The 22812-nt window shown below is 50.6% G+C and overlaps 1 long non-coding RNA gene across 1 annotated transcript; it reads right to left on the bottom strand.

The window, feature by feature from the left end:
* Nucleotides 1-1245: 1245 nt before the first annotated feature.
* Nucleotides 1246-11940, bottom strand: LOC134483096 (uncharacterized). The gene is made up of 2 exons (XR_015650669.1): nt 11604-11940; nt 1246-2741 (listed from the first exon to the last, which is right to left on the bottom strand). It is a non-coding gene; the product is annotated as an uncharacterized LOC134483096 (long non-coding RNA).
* Nucleotides 11941-22812: the final 10872 nt, after the last annotated feature.

Below are 22812 nucleotides of genomic sequence, written 5' to 3'. Positions count from 1 at the left end.
CGGGTCTCTGCGTCTACAAACTTAAGAGGCAGTGTGGAATTTTGGAGAGTAGCAGAGAGAACTGAGGGCCTAGCACAAATCAAGAAGGGATTGTGACACTCCCAGTTCCATTTGAGAAAACATTTAAGCCAGTCCTGATGGCTGATTCCTATAATTCCAACACTTGGGAGGAGCTTCACGAGCTAAAGGCTAGCCTGGGCTACATAGTGAGTTCCAGGCCAGCCTTGGCTACAGAGGAAGACGCTATCTCAAAAAATAAAGAGAAAAGAGAGATGGGAGGGGCGAGGCTAAAATGCTCTAGAGAATCTGACTTTAGAAATTGCCCAATCTTATATACATAAAACAAATAAATTTAAAAGGGGAGGGGGAGCTGGAGAAATGGCTCAGCAGTTAAGAGCACTGACTGCTTTTCCAAAGGTCCTGAGTTCAATTCCCAGCAACCACCTGGTGGCTCACAACCATCTGTAATGGGATCCGATGCCCTCTTCTGGTGTGTTGAAGACAGCGACAGTGTACTTACATACATAAAATAAGTAAATAAATCAAAAAGAAATTGCTCAGTCCAACAACTCTCAAATCTCCTTCACTCAGCCAGCTTTCTGTAGGCTTTCCCACAACCAGAAGAAACGCATGCGGTTTCTACATAAGCCAGGGTATGTGCAGTGGACCAAGTTCACGATGCCAGTGTGTGTGTGTGTGTGTGTGTGTGTGTGTGTGTGTGTGTGTGTGTGTGTGTGTTTTAACACCAGAAAGAAAAGAGAAAAAAAAAGTCCTAGGGAGGCCCAGCTTTGAGTCACAATCGGGTCATGTGGACTTGTTTCCCTGTACCGGAAGTGGTGCCTGGGGCTGGGGGATAGGGGCTGGGTCTTCGGGAACCACATGAGTTGTGTGGGGGAAACTCTTCATAAGAAAATGAGGCGCTGTTTCCTGAGAAAGTGTACGTCAATGTCCGGGGAACAATAAATATGTCTGCTTATGGGCAACAGAAAACAAAACTTTGTGGGACAGAGAGGGGCGAGTGGCAAGCCTTGTAAGTGCAGCTTGAAGGGCCGCCCCCTCAGAGCCCAACCCCTCCCTTCTTTGGGGCTGGGTCCCGCTCCTCCCTGGCCTGTATCTGCAGATCTCGGTATCAGCGCAGATGGCCACCAGGGGGAGCTGCAGCCCGGTTCTTGAGAATTTAAGGCTCGTCCCTCACGCTGAAAGGGACCTGCTCAGCAAGAGAAAATGATTAACCTATGCTGCTTCTCAGACTTTAAACATTTCTAAATTTATTTTTGCTGGGTTTTTTTTCTTGCTTTTTGGGGGCTTTTTTTTCTTTGAGACAGAGTCTCACTGGCTTTCCTGGAACTCACTGTGAACATCAAGTTTCCTTTGAACTCAGAGATCCATTTGACTTTGCCTCCCAAGTGCTGGGATTAAGGGCTTTGCCATCTGCATCCAGCTTTTTTGGGGGGGATTTGGTGGGTAGGAGCCATGACTGGACTGGACTCTGTCACCCAGACTGATCTTCAGTGTGCGACACTCTGGCCTCACCTTTGCCAGTTTGGGTTCTCAGCCTTGCCACTGCCAGCTTAAGATCTCAACTATGAACACACGTTAGAATACCACAGAACTGGTGAGCCTCAAACCAAGCTTGTAGACGTTTCTTCAAAAACACCCTGGAGAGACTCTCAGTCCATCTGTTTGGGAAACGCTCTCGCCATCAGCACCCGATCCCCCACAGCCTCAGTAAGGTCAATCTTCACCACTGTGTTGTCAACAAAGAGCCTCCCAGCCCCTCATGTCACTTACAGAACACCAATCCTCTACCGCCACCCCTCAGGGTTTTCCAAAAATTCTCCTGTCTGTGGCATTTTGGTCAGTCAAACGTCAGCCTGCCAGAAATGCACAGGACTTGCCTAGCATGCTGAAAGCCCTGGGTTTGAATCCCAGCAATTCACACACAACTGTATACAGAGTTGGAGAAAGGTGACCATAAATGTCCCCTTTGTAATTGTCAGCTGAAAAGAGGCTCCATTCCTGTGGTTTAGAAGCCTGAGGCCTCTCCAGGTGCATGATGTCCCGTGGGGGCTTTGAAGAGATGTGTTTTGGAGGATGGGGAATGTTTGTGCAGAGGGGACATGTGGAGAAGGGATGGCCTTGCCCTGAGAGGTGGAAGGGGATTGCAGTCCTATTCTAAGGGATCTGGTAGAAATTTAGGCATGTATTTATTTCTTTTCCATTGCTATAGTGAGATACCCAAGGGTGAGCACTTCATTCATAGATGAGGTTTAAGGGCTTGGAGTGATTGCTCAGTGGTAAGGACTTGAGTTCAGTTCCCAGTGCTCATATTAGACTGCTGAGAAGCACCTGTAACTTCAGCTCCAGGGGAGATAGTGCCCTCTTCTGGTTCCAAGAGCACATGCACTCACGCGCACACACTCACACACACTCACACACTCACACACTCACACTCACACACTCATACACTCACACACACTCACACACTCACACACTCACACACACATACACACACTCACACTCACAGAGAGAGGGGAGGAGAGGGAGAGGGGGGACAGGGAGAGGGAGAGGGAGTTAAGAAAACAAATTTTAGGAGGTGTAAGTAGGCCGGCCTGGGATACATAGAACCTATCCCAAGACAGGGGAAAGAGAAGACTGTCTTCCCATAGCACACAGTTCGAGAGGCTGGAAGTCCGGTAGCCATGAAGCCCGTGAGCACCCATCATGACCAGTGGAAGGGCCTGTGGGGAAAAGATCACATAAGTAGACTGCACTCGGAGAGCAAGCAGGTGGCCAGCCTTGCCCTTTCTGGAATAAGCACTCTCTTGGGCTCCATCAGAATGCATTAATCCCCTTCTGATGGATAGTGCTATGTCAACTTCACACAAGTTAGGGTCATTTGGGATGTGGGAACCTCAACTGAGAAAATGCCAGTATCACACTGACCTGTGGGCAAGTCTGTGGCTCATTTTCTCGATTGATAATTGATGTGGGAAGGCCTGTCCCACCGTGGGCTGTACCATCCCTGAGCAGGTCATCCTTGGTGGTATAAGAATGAAGGTTGGGCAAGCCATGAAGAACAAGTCAGTAAGCAGCAGTGCTCCGGTTGCTTCAATGGCCTCTGCTCCAGTTCCTGCCTGCTGGTTCCTGCCCTGACTCCCTCAGTGAGGGAGTGTGAGCTGAGCACTGTAAGCTGAAGCAAACCCTTTCCTCCCCACGTTGCTTTTGGTCACAGTGCTCTACCACAGCAGGAGGAGCCCTAACTAAGATACCTTTCTTCCAAGCACCAGCACCCCAAAACCCTTGCTCTAGGCCCTACCTTTTGTTTGTTTGCTTTTGTTCCTTCAGATGGGATCTCACTGTGGAGACTTGGCTGTCCTCGAACTCCCTCATTAGATCAGGCTGGCCTGGAACTCACAGAGCTCCACTTAACTCTGCCTCACAAGGGTTGGGATTGTTGGGTTTTTTTTTTTGTTTTGTTTTGTTTTTAAGATGTATTTACTGTATGTAAGCACACTGTAAACTGTCTTCAGATACACCAGAAGAGGGCATCAGATTCCATTACAGATGGTTGTGAGCCACCATGTGGTTGCTGGGAATTGAACTCAGGACCTCTGGAAGAGCAATCAGAGCTCTCTTAACCATTAGGCCATCTCTCCAACCCCAAGTGCTGGGATTAACAGCATATGCCACCAGCTGGGTAAGAGGCTGCTGGCCATCAGTCACCCTAAGTCAACTGCCCTGCCACAGCTCTGACATTTGCTGTGTCCCCAACAGCTCAGCCTTCTTCCTTCTGGTACTCACAAAGAAGCAAGCAGGCTCCCTGGTTTGCAAGGAGATATGGAGCCTGAGGACCAGAGGCTTCTTGGAGGTCGCCCCTACCTCTGAGAATGACACCTAGGAACTGAGCAGGGACACCATCCAACACTCACCTCGACGGGCCTTCCAGCTCAGGCCTTTTGAGGTGAAGGCCAGCATGCCAACAACAGCCAGGGCTACACACAGTCAGGTGAAAAAGCTGAGGAAGTTGATGATGCAGGCTTACGGTGGTCTCCAAGGGCCACAAAGGGGCGCACTGGGTGTAAACCATGGAGGCCCAGTACTGTGTGGCAGGAGGCAGTAAGTAAGGTTCTTCCACTCTGGGCTTCCCTAGCACGTTTACTCTCCAATGCCTCAAAAGACCCTGATGGGCTCAACTGATGGGAGAGGGTTCCCTGTCTTTGGCCTCTCAGCCTCCAGAAAACTCTTCTCCTCTTTACTCCTTTTTTCGAATTGTTTAGAAAACAGACAGTTTCAAACAGCTAGTTCAAACTCCCTACGCAGCTGAGGATGGCCTTAGCTCTTTATCTGCCCACCTCAGCCTCCTGAGGGCTAGAGTGACAGACATAAGCCCTCCCCTGCCCTTTCTGTTAGACAGAATCGCTCTGTTTTTGTGAGTCGATTCTCACCGCTGTGACAAAATTCCTGCTTTAATTTATGGGAAGGTTTATTCTGGCTTACGGTTTGGGGGGTGGAGGATACAGTCCATCATCACGGGGAAGGTATAGTTGGCTGGGACAGTCAATCACAGTAGTGGGAAGCACCTGAACCTGAAGTTCTTCATGTCTTGCAGGATCATGGTGAGCACAGACAAGCAAACCAGAAGCAGAACCCAGCAACGGCCATCACCCTCAGTGACCTCTTCTCCAACCATGCTCCCAAACCCAATGTCCTACAGTCTCTGGGAACAGCGCCACCAACTGGGAACCCAGATACAGGAGGCTGTGGGGGGGACGTTTGAGATTCAAACTGTGACTATAACCCAGGCTGGCCTAGAATTTACTCTCCTCCTGCCTGGGGCTCCTGGGATTAGAGGCCTGCGCCTCCACACACAGCAGGAACAGTGGGCTGGGAGCTGTGCGATTGCTGGCATCCACACCGTCAAGCAGAGAGTAATGTGCAGTTTCTTTCTCACGCTCGCTCTTTCTCAAGCGCAGAGGCTGCCATGATTAGGGAGGGCCGTGAAGGCCATTAATTTTACATTCAGAAGTAATTGCTGGGAAGGCTCAAATAGCGGTGTGCGTAGGGAGATGGATTTTCGGTTTCTGCGTAAAAAGCGATGTTATTACAATAATGCGAGTTACTCAAGGAGCTGCTACGCTGCCCTGTGGCTGCCAAACAAAACGCCCAAACCTAGCAGGGAATAATAACCTTCCTATTAGGCTCACTGGCTTTGCGGCACCGAAGGTTGGATGGGGAGAGTTGTGTCTGCCCTGTGATGTCCTGCCCTTGGTTAGCAACAAAAAAGGACTTGATAAGGAGGGACTGTAGAGGCTTCCTGACCCACGATCAGTGTCTAGACTGGGAGGAAGGACTCCACTGGGACCTGACTCTTCTTCTGTCTGAGTGGCTTGCGCTGTCTCCCTTCATGGCTGCCTCAGGACATGTGCATTTCTTAAAAGGCAGCACAGCGCTCCCGAGTGAGTATTTCTGAAGACTCTGCCTTCAACGTTCCAGTCATGCTTTTGCTTTTTCGTCTGCCAGTGCAGTTGCCAAACTACCTGAACTCCCAGGATGGGGCCAGAGATCCAATCTTTCAGTGGGGAAGACATGGAAAAGTCGGGGGCCCTTGTTTTAGAACAGCCATTGGATCCAGCTGGCAGCTGACAAGCCGAGGGGTCCAGCCTGAGAGAACTGCCTGCTGTGGCCCAGGAGATGGTTTGGCAAGACAAACAGTTGTCACGTGTGACAGTTTGTGTATGCTGGGCCCAGGGAGTGGCACTGTTAGATGGTGGCCCTGATGGAGTGGGTGTGGTCTTGTTGGAATAGGTGTGTCACTGTGGGAGTGGGTTTTAAGACCCTCGTCTCAGCTGCTAGTATCAGCTAGCAGCCTTTAGAGGAAGATATAGAACTTTCAGCTTCTCCAGCATCATGCCTGCCTGGATGCTGCCATGTTCCCACCTTGATGATAACGGACTGAACCCCTAAACCTGTAAGCCAGCCAACCCCAATTAAATGTTGTCCTTGTAAGAGTTGCATTGGTCATGGTGTCTGTTCGCAGCAGTAAAACCCTAACTAAGACATCACGCAAGTGTGAGGGCCTCAGTTCAAGCCCCAGAACACACCTGACAAGCTGGGCACAGCTGTAAGCTCACTGCTGAGGAAGCAGAGAGGAGGATCTTTGGGGGTCACTGCCAGACAGTCTAATACAACCATGTGTTCCTGCTTCAGCGAGAGACCCTGTCTCAAAAAGTATGGTGGAGGTTGACAGAGGAAGAAACACAATGCCAACCCCTAGTCTCTCTCTCTCTCTCTCTCTCTCTCTCTCTCTCTCTCTCTCTCTCCCTGTGTGTGTGTGTGTGTGTGTGTGTGTGTGTGTATACAAGTGCACACATGCTTATGCGAAGATCTGTCTCTTAAAAGTTCTAAGTAGCAAAACCGTGGCCACAGTAACCTCTAAATTACATCTGTTTAATTGTAAATGTGTGTGGAAGGGGTTGGGGATTTAGCTCAGCAGTAGAGCGCTTGCCTAGCGAGCGCAAGGCCCTGGGTTCGGTCCCCAGCTCCGAAAAAAAAAAAAAGAAAGAAAAAAGAAAAAGAAAAGTAAATGTGTGTGGAAGGAGGCGCCTGTGCCCACAGTGTGTGTGCGTGGAGATCAGAGTTTTTTCTTTCAAGATTTTATTTATTTTATGTATGAGTACACTGTAGCTATCTTCAGACACACCAGAAGAGGGCATCAGATCCCATTACAGATGGTTGTGAGCCACCATGTGGTTGCTGGGATTTGAACTCAGGACCTCTGGAAGAGCAGTCAGTGCTCTTAACCGCTGAGCCATCTCTCCAGCCTGAGATCAGACTTTCAGAATCAGTTCTCTCTTTCCATCAGGTGGGTCCTTGGGACTGAACTGGGCTGTCAGGTTTGGCGGCAGATGCCTTCCCCTGCTGAGCCTTTTCACCTTGCCCCTCCAGGTAAATCTCTCCTGTGCCTCTTGGTCCCCTGTAACCATTGCAAATGCTGGAGGGCAGTCTCTGTTACAGCACCTTGTTCCCATCATCTTCTGAAGATACCCAGTGCCTGGCCCTGGGCGGCCTGCAGCCGTGTACCCCTCCATCTGTAACAACAGCTGGACTCCTGCACTGTCCTATATGTAGGCGTCAGACCTCTTTCGGGGTCCTGGGTGACTTGGGGTGTCTCAGGTACCTCTGGGGGCACCAAAGAACTCCAGGTACATAGGGAAGCCAGAAGGCTATTGTTGGAGTATTTAGAGGGAACAAGGTATCCTAGACGACTCTGATCTAGGTCAGCAACAGCCAACTGAAGGACTGACAACTTGGGCATGCTGGGGTGCTGGGCTGTCAGCTACCCCAAGTTGTAGCCGAAAGATCTTCATAAGGGTCTCAGGGTCTGGGTGACCACTCTACCTTACAACCTGAAAGGTGGGCCCTGGGAGGGTCAGGGCAGGGCAGAGGTGGACTGGTATACACAGAGGGCTAGGAAGCTCCCATGGACTACAGTTCCCACCCAGTGGGCTGCTGCTGAACTGGATGTGGATAGGAGAGGTGGAAGAAGGAGGAAGGAAGGAGACAGTATGTCTGAGGCTTGCCCAATAGGCAGCACCATCACAGATACCCAGGACAGAGAAAGGTCTGACCCTACACACAGGGCGGTGCAGGAGTCCAGCTGTTGCAGATGGAGAAACTGAGATGCCCCTTGCTGTTTACATCACCGAGGTCATGGGGATCATGCTCTCAGGTTCAAGCACACTCAGCAGATCCAGAGGGGTGTTTCCATGGCCATCTCAATCCATTCGAATTGACGGTGAAGGTGAACTGTCACTGTCAAATGCAAGGTTCTGGGTTCAATTCCCAGTACAAGGACCCATGAGATGGCTCAGCAGGTGGAGGGGCTTGCTTCCGAGCCTGATGACCTGGGTTTTATCCCAGGACTCACATGATGAAAGGAGAGAGCCAACTCTCTTCTCCAAGATGTTCTCTGACCTCCACATGTGCACCACAACACACACACACACACACACACACACACACACACACACACGCATGCACACACATGCACACAATGTAAAAAATTTAAAATAATTTAAAACGATTAAGCATCAGAGTGGATATGTGGTGATGGTTGGGGAGGGTCACTGAATCCTCGTGAGACTTTCCCCTAAGGTGTCAGTCACCACCCCTCCCTCCTTGCTGCTGCTGAAGCTGTAGAAGAGGTGGGTAGAAGTACACAGCTGTGGGGCTACCCTGCTGCCCTTCTGCGTTGGTGTTAGCCAGACCTGAAATGCCTGACACCACAGAACTTAGTTATTTGTCTTATCTCATGGTAAGACACCTTGACCAAGGCAACTTATAAAAGAAAACCTTTAATCCGTGGCCCACAGTTCCAGAAGGTTAGAGTTCTTGACCATCATGGCGGGGAGCAGGGCAGCAGGCAGGCAGGCAGGCACTGGAGCGGGAGGTGAGAGCTTACATCCTGATCCAAAAGTAGGAGGCAGAGAGTGCTAACCGGGGAAGGCATGGTGTGTTTGTCTTTTCTTTTTCGAGTTTTGCTTTATTTTTATGTATGTGTGTTTGTGCATATGAGTGCAGTACCTGAAGAGGCCAGAAGAGGGGCACTGGATCCTTTGGAGTTGAAGTTTCAGGAAGTCATTCACAGACCCAAGTGGGTGTTGGGAGCAAACTCTGGTTCTTTGCAAAAGCAATACATGCTTTTAACCACTGAGTCACCGCTCCACCTTTGCTTTCTCACTGGGTGTAAGCTGACCTGGCATGTGCCATCACAAATTGTGTGTGTGTGTGTGTGTGTGTGTGTGTGTGTGTGTGTGTAGTGGGGAAGGGGGGTGATACTAGGGATGGGATCTGAGACCTTGTGTATAACTAGGCAAGCAAGTGCTTTACCACTGAGCTATGCTCTCAATCAAAAGCTTTCTTGACAAGGTTCCCATTCCCATGCTCCTCCTGTCTGACACACACAAGTAAAGCCAGTCTGGGGTGTGGCATCCACCTAGAGAAGGCAGGCTCACATCCCAAGGATTCTAGGTGAGTGTGGCGGTTTGAATGAAAAGAACCCAATTCTTGGGCATCAGAATGCGTGGTCCCCAGTAGACAATTTGGGTAGACTTAGGAGGTGTGGCCTTACTGGAGGAAGTATATCTCTGTGGGGCAGGCTTTGAGGTTTCAAAAACCGTGTCCTATTTCCTGTATGCGACCTCTGTCTCCTGTTTGCAGTGTGAGATCTCAGCTGTTGCTCAAGTCGCCATTCTGGCCCCTGCTGCCATGTTGTCCCCAACATTATGAGCCCTAACCCTTTAGAGCCCTGAGGTCCAAATTAACCCTGTCTTCTATAAATTTCCTTGTTCACGGAGTTTTATCACAGCTTATAAAGGTAACTAAGACAGGGAGTCTCAGGCCCAGTCCCAGGAGTCTGATATGGGCACAACCCTATCCTCTACATCTGATTGGTAGCTACGGTGGGATGAATAGAATTGGCCCCCAAAGATTCGTGTATTTGAATGCTTGGCCATAGAGAGTGGCCCCATTAGGGGATGTGGCCTCGTTGAAGGACGTGTGACCTCTTGGAGGAAGTGTGTCACTGTGGGGGTGGGTTTAGAAGTCCCCTATGCTCAAACTAATCCGAGCGTGAAATACAGTCTCCTTCTGCTGCCTGCCGATCACGAGGTAGTACTCTCAGCCACCTCTCCAGCACCATGTCGGCCTGGATGCTGCCATGCTTCCCGCCATGTTGATAACGGACTGAACCTCCATTTCCGTCGTAAGCCAGGCCCAATGAAATGTTTTCCTTTATAAGGTTTGTCTTGGTCCTGGTGTCCTTTTAGAGCAACCAAACCCTAACTAAGAGACTGGCTGTGGCATGTCCACCTCAGCGTCTTGAGGAGAGTATTGCAGACTGACGCTGGCTTTCTAGCCTTCTGTGACTATCGTCTCTCCATATCTGCTATATGACACCTATGTTCATGGCCAGTTTTGCTGGGTAGGGACATGGGAGGTGCCCTCTGCTCTCATACTGGCTGTCTCCCATCACATACAGCCCCAGTACCCCAGTTTCCCAAGCCGGTTGCTCGCACAGCCTAATCCTCTGAGCTCCACGATGGGGAGTGTGCGTATCATTGTCTGCCTTCCCAGGCTTGCTATTCAGTTGGCTGGTGCATGGACCCCATGGCAACCTGGATCTGTGACCTCTGTGTTCCTCCCTCTGTTGGGGGTGGTGCGCCCCCCAGAGATTCTGGGCATGGCCCAGTGGTGCCTGGTGCACAGCCTCTGCTTGCAGCTAGGAGACACCCGGCAGCCCGTGGCAAGCGGTACTTGCTCAGGATTCAACCACACCCACTGCCACCTCCGCCAATCGGATTGCTCACTCGGCTCATGAATGCTGGTGCCATTTCAGCCCTGGCTCCTTCAAGGGCTCCATTTGTACCATTGGCTACTTTGGTGGCTCTGGACTGCTTCCCGCCCTGCTGGGCTTGTCTTTCAAACAAAATCTCCCCAGAACATGCTTGGCAGACCCTCAGTTTCTGCCCAGGAAGAGAGAGCCCCGAGGAAGCCCAAATGTCAGTTCACAGCACCCCGGCTGTTTTGATTGGTTCCTTCTTAAATCTGTCCTGTGGCCTGGGAACAGGAGTCTCCAATTGGTATCTGCCTGCACTAGGCTCGGCCCCTGGGGAGATGGCCTGGCAGAGGTTGGGATGAGGTTAGTGGTGGCAATAGGTACTGACTGGCCAGTATCCAAGGGACAAATGTCCACTTCCCGTGTTCTTGTCTTGCTGCCAGGCCATCTTTGTCAGAGCATTCAGCAGTCTCAGCAGTCACTGTGACCATAATTTCCAGCTCCAAGGATTAAAGCCAGGGCTTTGTGTATGTAAGACAAACTCTACCTCTGCCTCTACCACTGAGCCACTCCCGAGTCCCTCACTGGGGGATTCTAGGCAGGGGCTCTACCACTCAGCCACTCCTGAGTCCCTCACTGGGGGATTCTAGGCAGGGGCTCTACCACTGAGCCACGCCCCCAGCCCCTCACTGGGGGATTCTAGTCAGGGTCACTACCACTGAGCCACGCCCCCAGCCCCTCACTGGGGGATTCTAGGCAGGGGCTCTACCACTGAGCCACGCCCCCAGCCCCTCACTGGGGGATTCTAGTCAGGGTCACTACCACTGAGCCACATCCCCACCCCTCACTGGGGGATTCTAGTCAGGGTCACTACCACTGAGCCACATCCCCACCCCTCACTGGGGGATTCTAGGCAGGGGCTCTACCACTGAGCCACACCCCCAACCCCTCACTGGAGGATTCTAGGCAGGGGCTCTACCACTGAGCCACATCCCCACCCCTCACTGGGGGATTCTAGGCAGGGGCTCTACCACTGAGTCACGCCCCCAGCCCCTCACTGGGGGATTCTAGGCTTTCTATTAAGCTACTTCCCTAACACTTTTTGTGTTTTTTATTTTGAGACCAGCTTCACTGATTTGTTCCTGCTGGGTGTGAGCTTCCCGTGTTCTTTCCTCAGCCTGTGGTGTAGCTGAGACATGTCTGTGCTGCCAGGATTATTGCGACTGTTGTCTCTTAGGTCCCAAACTATGCAGCCCAAGCTTACCTTGATCTTATATCCTCCTGCTTCAGTATATTCCAAGTCCTGGGACTGCAGTCCATTCTAGTCCCTCTGAAATAAGGAAAGCCTTCACTTGCCTGTGTAAGCACTGAGGAAAACAGATCCCAAAGCCAGGCTGCCTTGGTGAGAACCCAGTCACACCGCTTTCTGTATGCACTTGGGAAGGTTGCTTAATACCTCCAAGCCCGTTTCCCTTTAAAGATAAAATGGAGGAAGTTGTGAAAGTTCCGGGCACCACAGTGAGTGTGGAACAAGGGCTCATTGGTGTGAATGACACTTGCACAGAAGGCAGCCTGTCTGAAATGCTCGCCTCTGTCACCATGAGAAGGGGACAGGAAATGCACCACTGCCCACAATTGGATCCTGCCACAATGAGGCAAAATGAAGTGGAAGCCTGGGGTTTGGGGGATGGGCAAAGGCCTGTCAGCCAAGCATTGGCAAGGTGGAAACAGGAGTTGAGTCAAGTCTGGGCTACATGGCCCTTGAGGAAACAAGCATGAAATAATTGAGCATGAAATAATTTCAGGAAGCCTGCTGTTTCCCAGTCCCTGAGGCCATAGGGCTGCCTGGCTACTGGGGTCCAGCGGCCACAGTGTTGCATGTCGCACCCTAGAAGACCTGTCCAGGTGGCTGAGCTGAGAGTTGAAGACAAACAGGGGGACGCAGAACCTATGATCTAATGGATGGGTACTCACGCTGGGCAGTGTAAAACTGGGGCTTTGGCCTGAGGTTCTTAACTCTTTCCAACAGGGCACAGAGTCCTGCAGTGAGAGCTGGCCAGGACAGAGGCAGGCAAGCAGGCCGGGAGGTGGACCTGCTGAGGCGACCCTGTGATCTCCCAGCTGCTGGCAGGACACATGGAGTCTTCCTTCCTGGGTCAGGCCCCACACAATGCGGCCCCACAGCATTCCTGTCTGTCTGTCTGTCTGTCTGTCTGTCTGTCTGTCTGTCTGTCTGTCCGTCCGTTTCCTTTCGTGGTGACAATAGGTGCTGCTTTGCTCATTTACTTCTGTAGCACTGAGGATTGAATCCAGAGCTCCTGCATGTTAGGTGGGAGAGCTACTGCTGAGCCACGTCTGCAGCCATGAAGAGTCGAACAGCTTTGGACCCTTTGTCAGAGCCCCTGGCACAAGAACCCTGGGGCTGTCAGCACCACGATACTCATCACCACAATTATAACCATCACCACCACTAAAAACAACCCTCATCCCTATTACCACCATCACTGACATCACTACCATCATAGTCACCATCATCACCACCATCACCTCCACCATCACCACCTTCACCACCATCACCTCCACCTCTACCACCATCACCTCCACCTCCACCACCTCCACCACCATTACCTCCACCACCATCACCTCCACCTCTACCACCATCACTTCCACCTCCACCACCTCCACCACCATCACCTCCACCATCACCACCTCCACCTCCACCACTATCACCTCCACCTCCACCACCACCACCATCACCTCCACCTCCACCACCATCACCTCCACCTCTACCACCATCACCTCCACCTCTACCACCATCACCTCCACCTCCACCACCTCCACCACCACCACCTCCACCTCCACCACCATCACCTCCACCTCCACCACCATCACCTCCACCACCATCACCTCCACCTCTACCACCATCACCTCCACCTCCACCACCTCCACCACCTCCACCACCATCACCTCCACCATCACCACCTCCACCACCATCACCTCCACCTCTACCACCATCACCTCCACCTCCACCACCTCCACCACCACCTCCACCACCATCACCTCCACCACCATCACCTCTACCTCTACCCATCACCTCCACCTCCACCACCATCACCTCCACCTCCACCACCTCCACCACCATCACATCCACCTCCACCACCTCCACCACCACCACCCCCACCACCATCACATCCACCTCTACCACTACCACCATCACCTCCACCTCCACCACCATCACCTCCACCTCTACCTCCACCACCACCACCATCACCTCCACCTCCACCACCATCACCTCCACCTCTACCTCCACCACCACCACCATCACCTCCACCACCACCACCTCCACCACCATCACATCCACCACCACCACCTCCACCTCCACCACCACCACCACCTCCATCATCACCTCCACCACCATCACCTCCACCACCACCACCTCCACCACCTCCATCATCACCTCCTCCAATGCCTCCACTGCCATTATCACCATCACCATGGCCACCACATCTTCACACCAGTCCCTCTGCTGCCCTCAGCCGTTTCAACCCCTCTCTGCTCCTGTGGTCCTCTTCTGGTCGGAACCGCCTCCAGCAGAGCCTGCTCACAGAGTCACGTAGCCCCAGCTGTCTTCCTCTGGAGCCAGCCTGTTCTTCCCACAACCACAGTCAGCTTCTGTTCCAGCTTCTGTGAACACATCCTTTGGTAGGTGCCTGGCACCATATCAGGACAGCCGGCACTGTGACCTGTGTTTTGTCTAAGTGGCTCAGTCCAGCATGGCTGCCCCATGGGAACAAGGCCATGTGCCCATGGACATCTTCTGGCAGTGTATGAGCCACTCCACCGCTGTGGGCCTTCTGCCTGCACTTACCAGACGGCTCCTGTCCTCTAGCAGACCTGGCTAGCAGTGTGGGACTCCCAAGGGCACCTCCCAGTGCCACACACCCACTCCTGGCACCTGTCGTACAACCAGGCACTCCTACCTCACCACACTAGTGGGAGGACACTTGAATCCCGGGCCCCTGCAAAGCTGTCTTTGCCTCACAGCTCCTCTTGCTTACTGGACTTTAAGGAAGAGCATGCCAAGTGCTCTGCTGTGTTCAGGGTTGGTGGAGGCCCTGTCTGTCTGCACTGAGAAGGAACCCGACCTCGCTTAAGTGCCCAGACACTCGCCTGATGACTTAAGCTCAAATCAGGCAACGGCTAAGACTCATGAAAAACCGTACGTAATGCCTCCTAGTGAGACGTCGCCTAGTGAATGTACAAAGATTGCCGGTCCACAGAACCCCTCATATGCCAGTTTGGTTTGGGGGGGTACGAGTAACTGTAAACATCATTAAAACAAAATCAAAGGAGTCGAAACTTTAGATTATGCAGCTGAAAATTCCAGATCAGGAACCGGGCATGGTTCGATCAAGGTACTAGCTTGGTTTTTCGGCTTTCTCTTGGTCTGTGGCCTTCTGTAATATTAGATTTGTTCTCAGGTTGATAGACAATGTCTTCCTCTCCCCCAAACCAGAATTTCTTGTTACAATCTTCAAAGAATGTAAACACCCCTGTAATCCTCGCTGAGACCTGGGACTTTTGTCCAGGACCCACAGCGCTAGCTGTTTTCCTCCCTGCGGTGCCCTGCCCACAAGGGTTTCTTTGTTGACTGTTGAAAACCCCTACAGCCCCACCCCTCCCACTCCACCCCCTTCCAGGAAGGGAACCAGCTTCCAGAATTAGTCACGCTGTCTGCATCCCACACAACAGCCCCATTGAAGCCAAAGGGCAGCCCCACGGGGAAGTGGGTATTATTACCCCAGAGGCACAGAAGGGGAAACTGAGGACCAGAGCGAGCTGCTGCCCCTACGTGATAAGAGTGTCAGAGCTGCCTGACTGTGAGTTCCTTCTTCCTCCACCTTACCTACCAGGCTTACCGTGTTCTCTCTGAGGTGTCTGGCTTCAGGAGGATGGAGGCTTGAGTCACGTGATTTAGGATCTGGGACACAGTAGTTCCCAAGTGTGGTTCTCGGTTGCCCAGGAAGTGACCTCTGAGCCTTGTCAAGCACCTATGCTCTCTGTGGGGCAGGTGGCAGCTCATGAGACAGCCAAATCCATCCTCAGCCCCTTCCGGAAGGAACAGAGATACAGTTAACAGTCAAATACTAAATTGCATGCCAGGAAGTGATATCTGAGGCAGGAACGGAGCTCTTAAGGGCTGGGGGAGATGGCTCCATTGTGGGGACCTGAATTCTGTCTTCAGCACTCATATTTAGAAAAACAAACCAACAACAATAACAAAAAAAAAAAATAGGCGTGGAGCTGGAGAGATGGCTCAGTGGTTAAGAACACATACTGCTCTTCCAGAGGACCTGTTGCCTATGCCGGGTGACTCACAGCGGCTGTAACTCCAGTTCCTGTGTTGCATTCATAGACACTTACACACACAGGCACACGTGCCCATAATTAAAGCAATAGAGCCCCAACATGAGGACGCATGTCTTTAATCCTAGCGCTTGGAGGCAGAGACAGGAGAGTCTCTGTGAGTCCAGGCCAGCAAGGTCTGCCTAATGAGACTCTGTCCAAAAAAAGAGACAACAACAACAACAACAAGGGCTGGAGAGATGATGGCTCAGTAGTTAAAAGCACTGGCTTCTTTTCTGGAGGACCCAGGTTCAATTCTCCCATCCACCTGGTGGCTCACAGCCATCTCTCACTCCTCCTTCTTATGGTTCCTGTGGGCAATGTTCACACACATGGTACACAGGCACATATGTAAGCAAAATATACACACAAAGAAAAGAACCTCAAAGAAAACTTAAAACAAAGCAAAATAAATCTTAAAAAAAAAAAAAGCTAGACAAGGTGTCATGGTCTAGGCGTCTTGTTTTGGTTTGTTTTCTCTGCCAGTTAAAGGGTTAAAAGACAGGAAAAATCTCATGCTCCAGAGTCAGCGGTGGATACATCAGAGAGTAGCAGAATCAGCAGTTGGAGAAAGGCTCTTACTGGGCATGAGGAAACACCAGTGCAGCGGGAACACGGAGAAAGGGTAAAGCTTCTCTTTGAGACCTGGGGCTTATTAAGTCTACAGAATCCTCCTCCCTTAATTTAGTCAGGGCTAGTGGGTTCGAAGAAAGACCGGCTGCCTGATTTGGCTCAACTCTTATGTAAACTGTCCTGATCTGGCCTTGAACTTGTTGAGCAAGTCCATCCTACTGGCAGGAGGAAAAAGCCACCACCACACCACCACCTCATCCCCCCACCAGACCTTTATTTTAGCCGCCAGCTTTTGTCTGGAGGGAGGCGAAGAAGTCAGCCACCTTGGAAGTTCATCATCTTCCTTAGTGAGCCCCTCTCTTTGTCTGACTCCCAGGGAGTCTCGGGGAGCACTGCAATCTGAACCGGAGAAGAAGAGACAAGAACATCCCTTGGAGGTCACTGACCAAGCAGTCTAGCAGAAACTGCGAGCTTAAGATACAATGTTACGTTTCTGTTTCTGATGGAGACGGCTTATGTTGACCTCTGGTGCGCGCCCCACCCCCACCCTCACACTCACGCACTGTGATTTTGAATTAAGTGGCCTCACTGGGAAGGTGACACTGAGTGGAGTCCAGGAGAATGAAAGTGAAGGAGGGATAGAATGAGTGGACTGTTAGGAAAGATGCTTTCCTGGCAGACATGTAAAGGGCAGGGGGCCTGGCCGTGTAGCTGGACATATGGGAGAAATAGCGGAACACCAGAACAGCCTACTGTACTGGAGCCGAGTTGGTTAGTGAAGATAACGGATCCAGAGGTGATGGGGGTTGAATGCAAGACTTACATGGTCACATTAAAGCCTCAGCTTTTAGCTGGAAGGAGGTGCCTTTGGGGCAGGCCCGTGGGACCTGACTCAGCGAGTACAGGCTTCTTCTGCAGTTGAGGACAGAGTATCCGGGCTACAGACAGAAGCAGGATACCAAGCAAAGGCTGTTGTGCCACTGGGGTTGCGGGCGGGATAAGAGGCTGGGTCTGGGGGACAACCCCTGTTGTTGGTGCTGGAGGCAGGAGACTGCTTCCAGAACACTCCCCTGGGCATGGCCTCTTCTCTGACCCAGCTGTCTGAGGGATGGCACTCGGGGCTAAATGTCACTCTATTGTCCTCTGTCATCTACTGCTTATACAGAACACCTGGGTCTTACCCTTCCTTTACCGTGGGACTTGGTCCTATGTGACAAGTCCCTAAGCCAGTCACAGCTAGCCACAGAGCCACAGTTACTGGGACAACCCCTTGAAAATGCCAAGACAGTCAACAACAACAGGGTGTGCCTCACTCTGTGTGCTCAGAGCTCAGGATTAGCCTCTGAGGTCAGTACAGGAGGTTCAGAGTAACTGAGGGTGCTGAGATGGAGCCCAGGCTGCCAACAGGAGGCATCAGCCAAGTCCCATGAGCTGCACGCTCAGTGTCCCCACAGCCTCAGGCCCTGGTCACATATGCAGGAGGTTAAGTTAGGACATGGAGTTTGTAGCCAGGGGTCACTGGCTGGGAACTGATCCCTGAGCGACTATGAGGCACAGTGGGGGAGCAGGAGAGAACAAAGGCTTTTATCTAGGGGAAAAAATCAATACATACGATATTTAATATAGAGAAGTATATTTAATATATGGATCGACATAAATATGATTTCTTACTCGCAATTAAACTCTGTTTAACTTTTAGGCTATTCCAGTCTTCTTTTAAAAATGTATTTAGTGCGCGCGCGCGTGTGTGTGTGTGTGTGTGTGTGTGAGTGTGTGTGTGTGAGAGTGAGTGTATGTGAGTGTGTGCGAGTGTGAGTGTGTGTGAGTGTGTGCATGAGTGTGTAAGTGTGAGTGTGTGTGAGTGTGTGTGTGTGTGTGTGTGTGTGTCCTGTGGAAATCAGAGGACAACATGTAGTAATTACTTCTTTCTTTCCACTATGTGGGACCTGGGATTGAACTCTGGTCTCCAGGCTTGACAGCAAACACCCTTTCCCCAGGGAACCATCTCGCTGGCCCTGGTTACTCCAGCCTAAATGTCTTTTTTGTTCCCACACAATGTGTTAGTCTTGTGATTAATAGTTTTGTGTTAAGGATAGACCTCCTCCTCTTTTTCTTCTTCTTCTTCCTCCTCCTCTTTTTCTTCTTCCTCTTCCTCCTCCTCCTTCTCTTCCTCCTCCTCTCCCTCTTCCCAAAGACTCTCCTGATGAAGACACTGCCTGTTCAGGAGAAAACATCTGGGGCAGCAGCTGCATGCCCATGCCTACCTAATAGACTGGAGTTAAAACATCCAGACCACCCACACCACTTTGGGAAGCCCCCCTGTTGCTTAAACAATGACAATCCCCCAAACAAAAGAAACTTGTTCTGATAATGCCTCCTTGGGAGACAGGCTATGCTGGAGTTTGCAGTATAGACCAGGCCAGCCTTAAACTCACAGAGATCCACCACCCTCTGCCTCCTGAGCGCTGGCATGGCAGCCCCTCCCACCCCCCAGTTTCCTAAATGCTTGCCTTCCCGCCCTGAGGTTTTGGATAACCGCTGATGTGAAAGGTGTTCACCAGACACCTGGAATTCTATTCATTCCCCATGTACTGCTTTTCTCCGCCTACATACACCTAGCAGTGGCCAACTGAAGGCCTAAAGAGAGAAAATTCTGGTTCCCTTCTCCTCCCTGCTCTCTAACTATCCCTAGCCTATAAGTGGGTGGCAGGCTTTGGTTTTTACACCCCAGGTACCCCGCTTAAAGCCTTTGCTGTGGTCATCCCTCCTCCCTTTGTCTGTCTGTCCTCCTTGTTGCCTTTATGGGAAGAATTGATTGATTGTGTGTGTGTGTGTGTGTGTGTGTGTGTGTGTGTGTGTGTGTGTGTCTGTGTGTGTTATAGTTGTGTGTGTATGCACAGGTAGAGACCAGTGGACCTCGAAATCTGTTCTCATCTTGTGTGTGTCTGTGTGTGTTATAGTTGTGTGTGTATGCACAGGTAGAGACCAGTGGACCTCGAAATCTGTTCTCATCTTTCACCATGTAGGGCCTAGGATTTGAACTCAGGTCATCAGGCTTGGCAGCAAGCACCTGTACTCACAGGACCATCTTGTCTGACCTGTTTGATTTTGGGGATGGGGTGGGGCATGGTCTCACTATGTAGCACAGGCTGGTCTTGAACCCTCCATCTTTCTGTCTCAGCCACCCCAGGGCTGAGATCATGGCCTTTGCATATCATGCGCAGCCCCAGGCATTTTTGTCAGTTAACTTCCCAAGGCCTTTGGGGGCAGGGAGGAAACCCATCTTATTTCCTTCTTTCTCTGCACTGTGGGCAGACGTGTCCTGTTTTCCAGGGCTCCAGTGACATCCTGTGGGGGTCTTGGCTGCACAGACATCCCCGAAGATGTACCTGGGGTCAGGAGTCAGCCAGCCTGGAGCTAGAACAATCCTCCATGAAAACCAAGGACAGATGGATCCCGGCCACCCTGGGGAGACAAACCTCATTTCAACTGCTGTTGCCAGGTTAAGCTTGTATCTAGACCAGGCTCTCCAGAAGAAGCAGAAAAAAGAGCTTGCTGTGTTGAAACAGCCTACAATGTTACCAGATGCCCTGCTCAGTGTTCTGCAGTACTCACAGAATACCTGAAGCTAAAGGCTGGGGAGTTCGAAAGTGTATGCCAGCCTCTGGTGAGACCTTTCCGTTGTAGAAGATGGAAGAGCATTTAGAGCCACACTCAGGAGGCAGAGGCAGTCCGGGATCTCTGAGTTTGAGGCCAGCCTGGTTCACAGAGTTCCAGGACAGCCAGGGCTACATAGTTAAACCCTGTCTTTAAAAGCACAACAATAAAACAAACAAAAGACAAAAAGCCAGCTTACTGTCAGACTAGTGAGATAGCAAGATCTAACCACAGCCTGTGGCCACACATTAACTCACTCCTCAGGCTCTGAGGCCCTGCCTCTCAACATCTTAACAGCTAGAAGCAAATTTCCAACACCAGCCACAGCAGCAACTGTTACTTTTTTTTTTTTTTTTTTTTTTTTTTTTGTAACTGCTTCTTGGGAAATCTGGAGAGGTCATAAAAAATAACACTTCTAGGAGCTGGAGAGGTGGTTCAGATGGGGAGAGCACTCATAGAACCATGAGGACCTGACTCCTTTCCTGGTGTTCTTAGACTCATTAATAAAAGAATTTTAAGACAGACTCAAAAGGAAGTTCGAGGGCAATGCTATTAGGGGTTAAGCAATAAGCATCTGGACAGGGAATCTGTGACCTTAGCAGCTGCCGGAGGGAGGAAGGTGATGGGGGCGGGGGAGGGGAGACCCCTGCCTCTCTGGCAATGGGGCTCTGCAGGCAGCTGCATGACAGAAAAGGTGGGGGAGCTTCAGAGAAAGGTGAAGAAACCCAAAGTGCCAGGGAAAGAAAGCAGGTTTAGGATTTTTGGCAGGTACATGAAAGAAAAAGATTTTAAATCAAGAAAAGGGTGTGGTTTTGTTTGCTTTTGTTTTTGTTTTCATAACTTAGACAAACTGTCAGGCCTCAGTGTTACACAATAAAGCCTTTCAAGCATCTCCACTGAGGAGGGGCTTCTGTGAAGGATAAGTACATCATGGCATTAAGGGGATAATTATTCTACCCATCTCCTTAGCAGGGCTTTAGTGAATCCGATTTTGAGGGATGATCCAGCCAGGTGATTGACAGGCCCAGCTGGATCAACTCTTAAGGGAGGTGTCCTAGTTAATTTTAACTGTCAACTCGACTGCAGCCTAAAGTCACTTGAGAGTGGAGTCCCAACTGAGGAATTGCCTAGATCCGACTGGCCTGTGAGCATGTCTGTGGGGGAATTGTTTTGTTGGTTTAATGATGCAGTCCACTGTGGGTGACACCATTCCCTAGGCAGTAATCCTTGGTTGTATAGGAGAGCTAGCAAAGCCTGAGACTGTGGGTGAGCCAAGCAAGCAGCATTCCTCCATGGTTTCTGCCTTGAGTTCCTGCTTTGATATTCCTCAATGCTGGACTGTAAGCTGAAATAACCTGTTTCCTCCCCTAAGTAACTTTTGGTCAGAGTGATGGAGTAACAGCAGCAAAAGCAAGCTAGAGCCAGTTGAGGATAGCACATGCTTTTAATCCCAGCACTCAGGAGGCAGAGGCAGGAGGCAGGAGGATCTCTGAATTCGAGGCCAGCCTGGTATGCAGAGTGAGTTCTAGGACAGTCAGAGCTATGGGTTAGGGAGTAGGGGCCAGGGGGTGAGTGGGAGTGGGTGGGGGTAGGGGAAGAGAGAAAGAAAGAAAGACACAAGCCAGGGTAGAAGGAGACAATGGTGTGTAATGTTCTAATCTTTGGAGCAGATCAGAACATCATGTCTCCATCCAAGACCAGAGGTGGATTCCATTCTTTTGACCAGGAGGACACAGCTGTTCCATAATAGGCTTGGAAAGAGCCTGTGACCTATTGTCTATGACTTCTGAGGCCAGGTCACTGATACCCGTGGCTTTGACTCCACTTCCTTTGCATTCCTGAAAATATTGTGATGCTGAGACCACATGGACAGTTGTTTTTTTTTTTTTTTTTCCATTAAGTTAGAATTCCCACAATATTGAGAAATAAGAGCCTGTCCCAGGTTACACAGGTTGCTCTGGGCCAAATGACCTCAGAAAGGCAACAGGAGGCTGCTGGGCAGATGGCTTAGTAGGCAGGGTCCCTTCCTGCTCCTGCAGGGGACTGGAGTTCTAATCCCACCATGGGCAGCTCACAAAAGCCTGAAACTCCAGCTCCAGGAGATCCAGTGCCCTCTTCTGGCTTCCCAAGGGCACTGCACACACACACACACACACACACACACACACACACACACACACACACGGACATACAGACACGGACACGAATAAATAAAAATGAAAAAACAACACAAAGGAAAGATACTTCTAATAAAAATACTTCTAATACTTGTCATCTATATTAATATATGTTGTTATAAAATATATTGTACATATAATCATCCCTCTGCATCTGCTGGTTCTCTTTAGGAAGAACCCATCAACTGGAGCAAGTGCTCTGGAAAAAAAAAATGTGCTTTCCTGAGGATGCCTGACTCTTTGGCCTTGCAACATGGCATCTGCTACAAATGTGTGGGGCGGCTCCGTCACTGTCTTGGGCAGACACAGTTACCAGGACAATACAGAGTAACAACTCTTACCTAACATTTCCACTGTACTGAGTGTTCCAAGTGCTGTGGAGGTGATTTTAAATCCACAGCAGACTTGGCTAGGTTCTGTAAATAAAGGACTTGAGTAGCCAAGTGTTTTGCTATATAAAGGCATCCTGGTAATATGTGTAGACAATGAACAACATATCCTGGGCTAACCTATGACTTTCTATGTAGCCCAGGCTGGACTCATACTCAAATTCTTTTGGCCTCAGACTTCTAAATATTAGGATTACAGGTGTGTACCAGACTGCCCTACCACCTTAACAGTTTCAACCAAGCTTTTAAAATATACTTAAAGTTTATTTTA

The sequence above is a fragment of the Rattus norvegicus genome, chromosome 1 (assembly GCF_021556685.1).
Source record: "Rattus norvegicus strain SHRSP/BbbUtx chromosome 1, alternate assembly SHRSP_T2T, whole genome shotgun sequence".
Taxonomy (NCBI): Eukaryota; Metazoa; Chordata; class Mammalia; order Rodentia; family Muridae; genus Rattus; species Rattus norvegicus.
The sequence above is the reverse complement of the archived record's forward strand: the minus strand, read 5'-3'. Positions and strand labels throughout refer to the sequence as shown.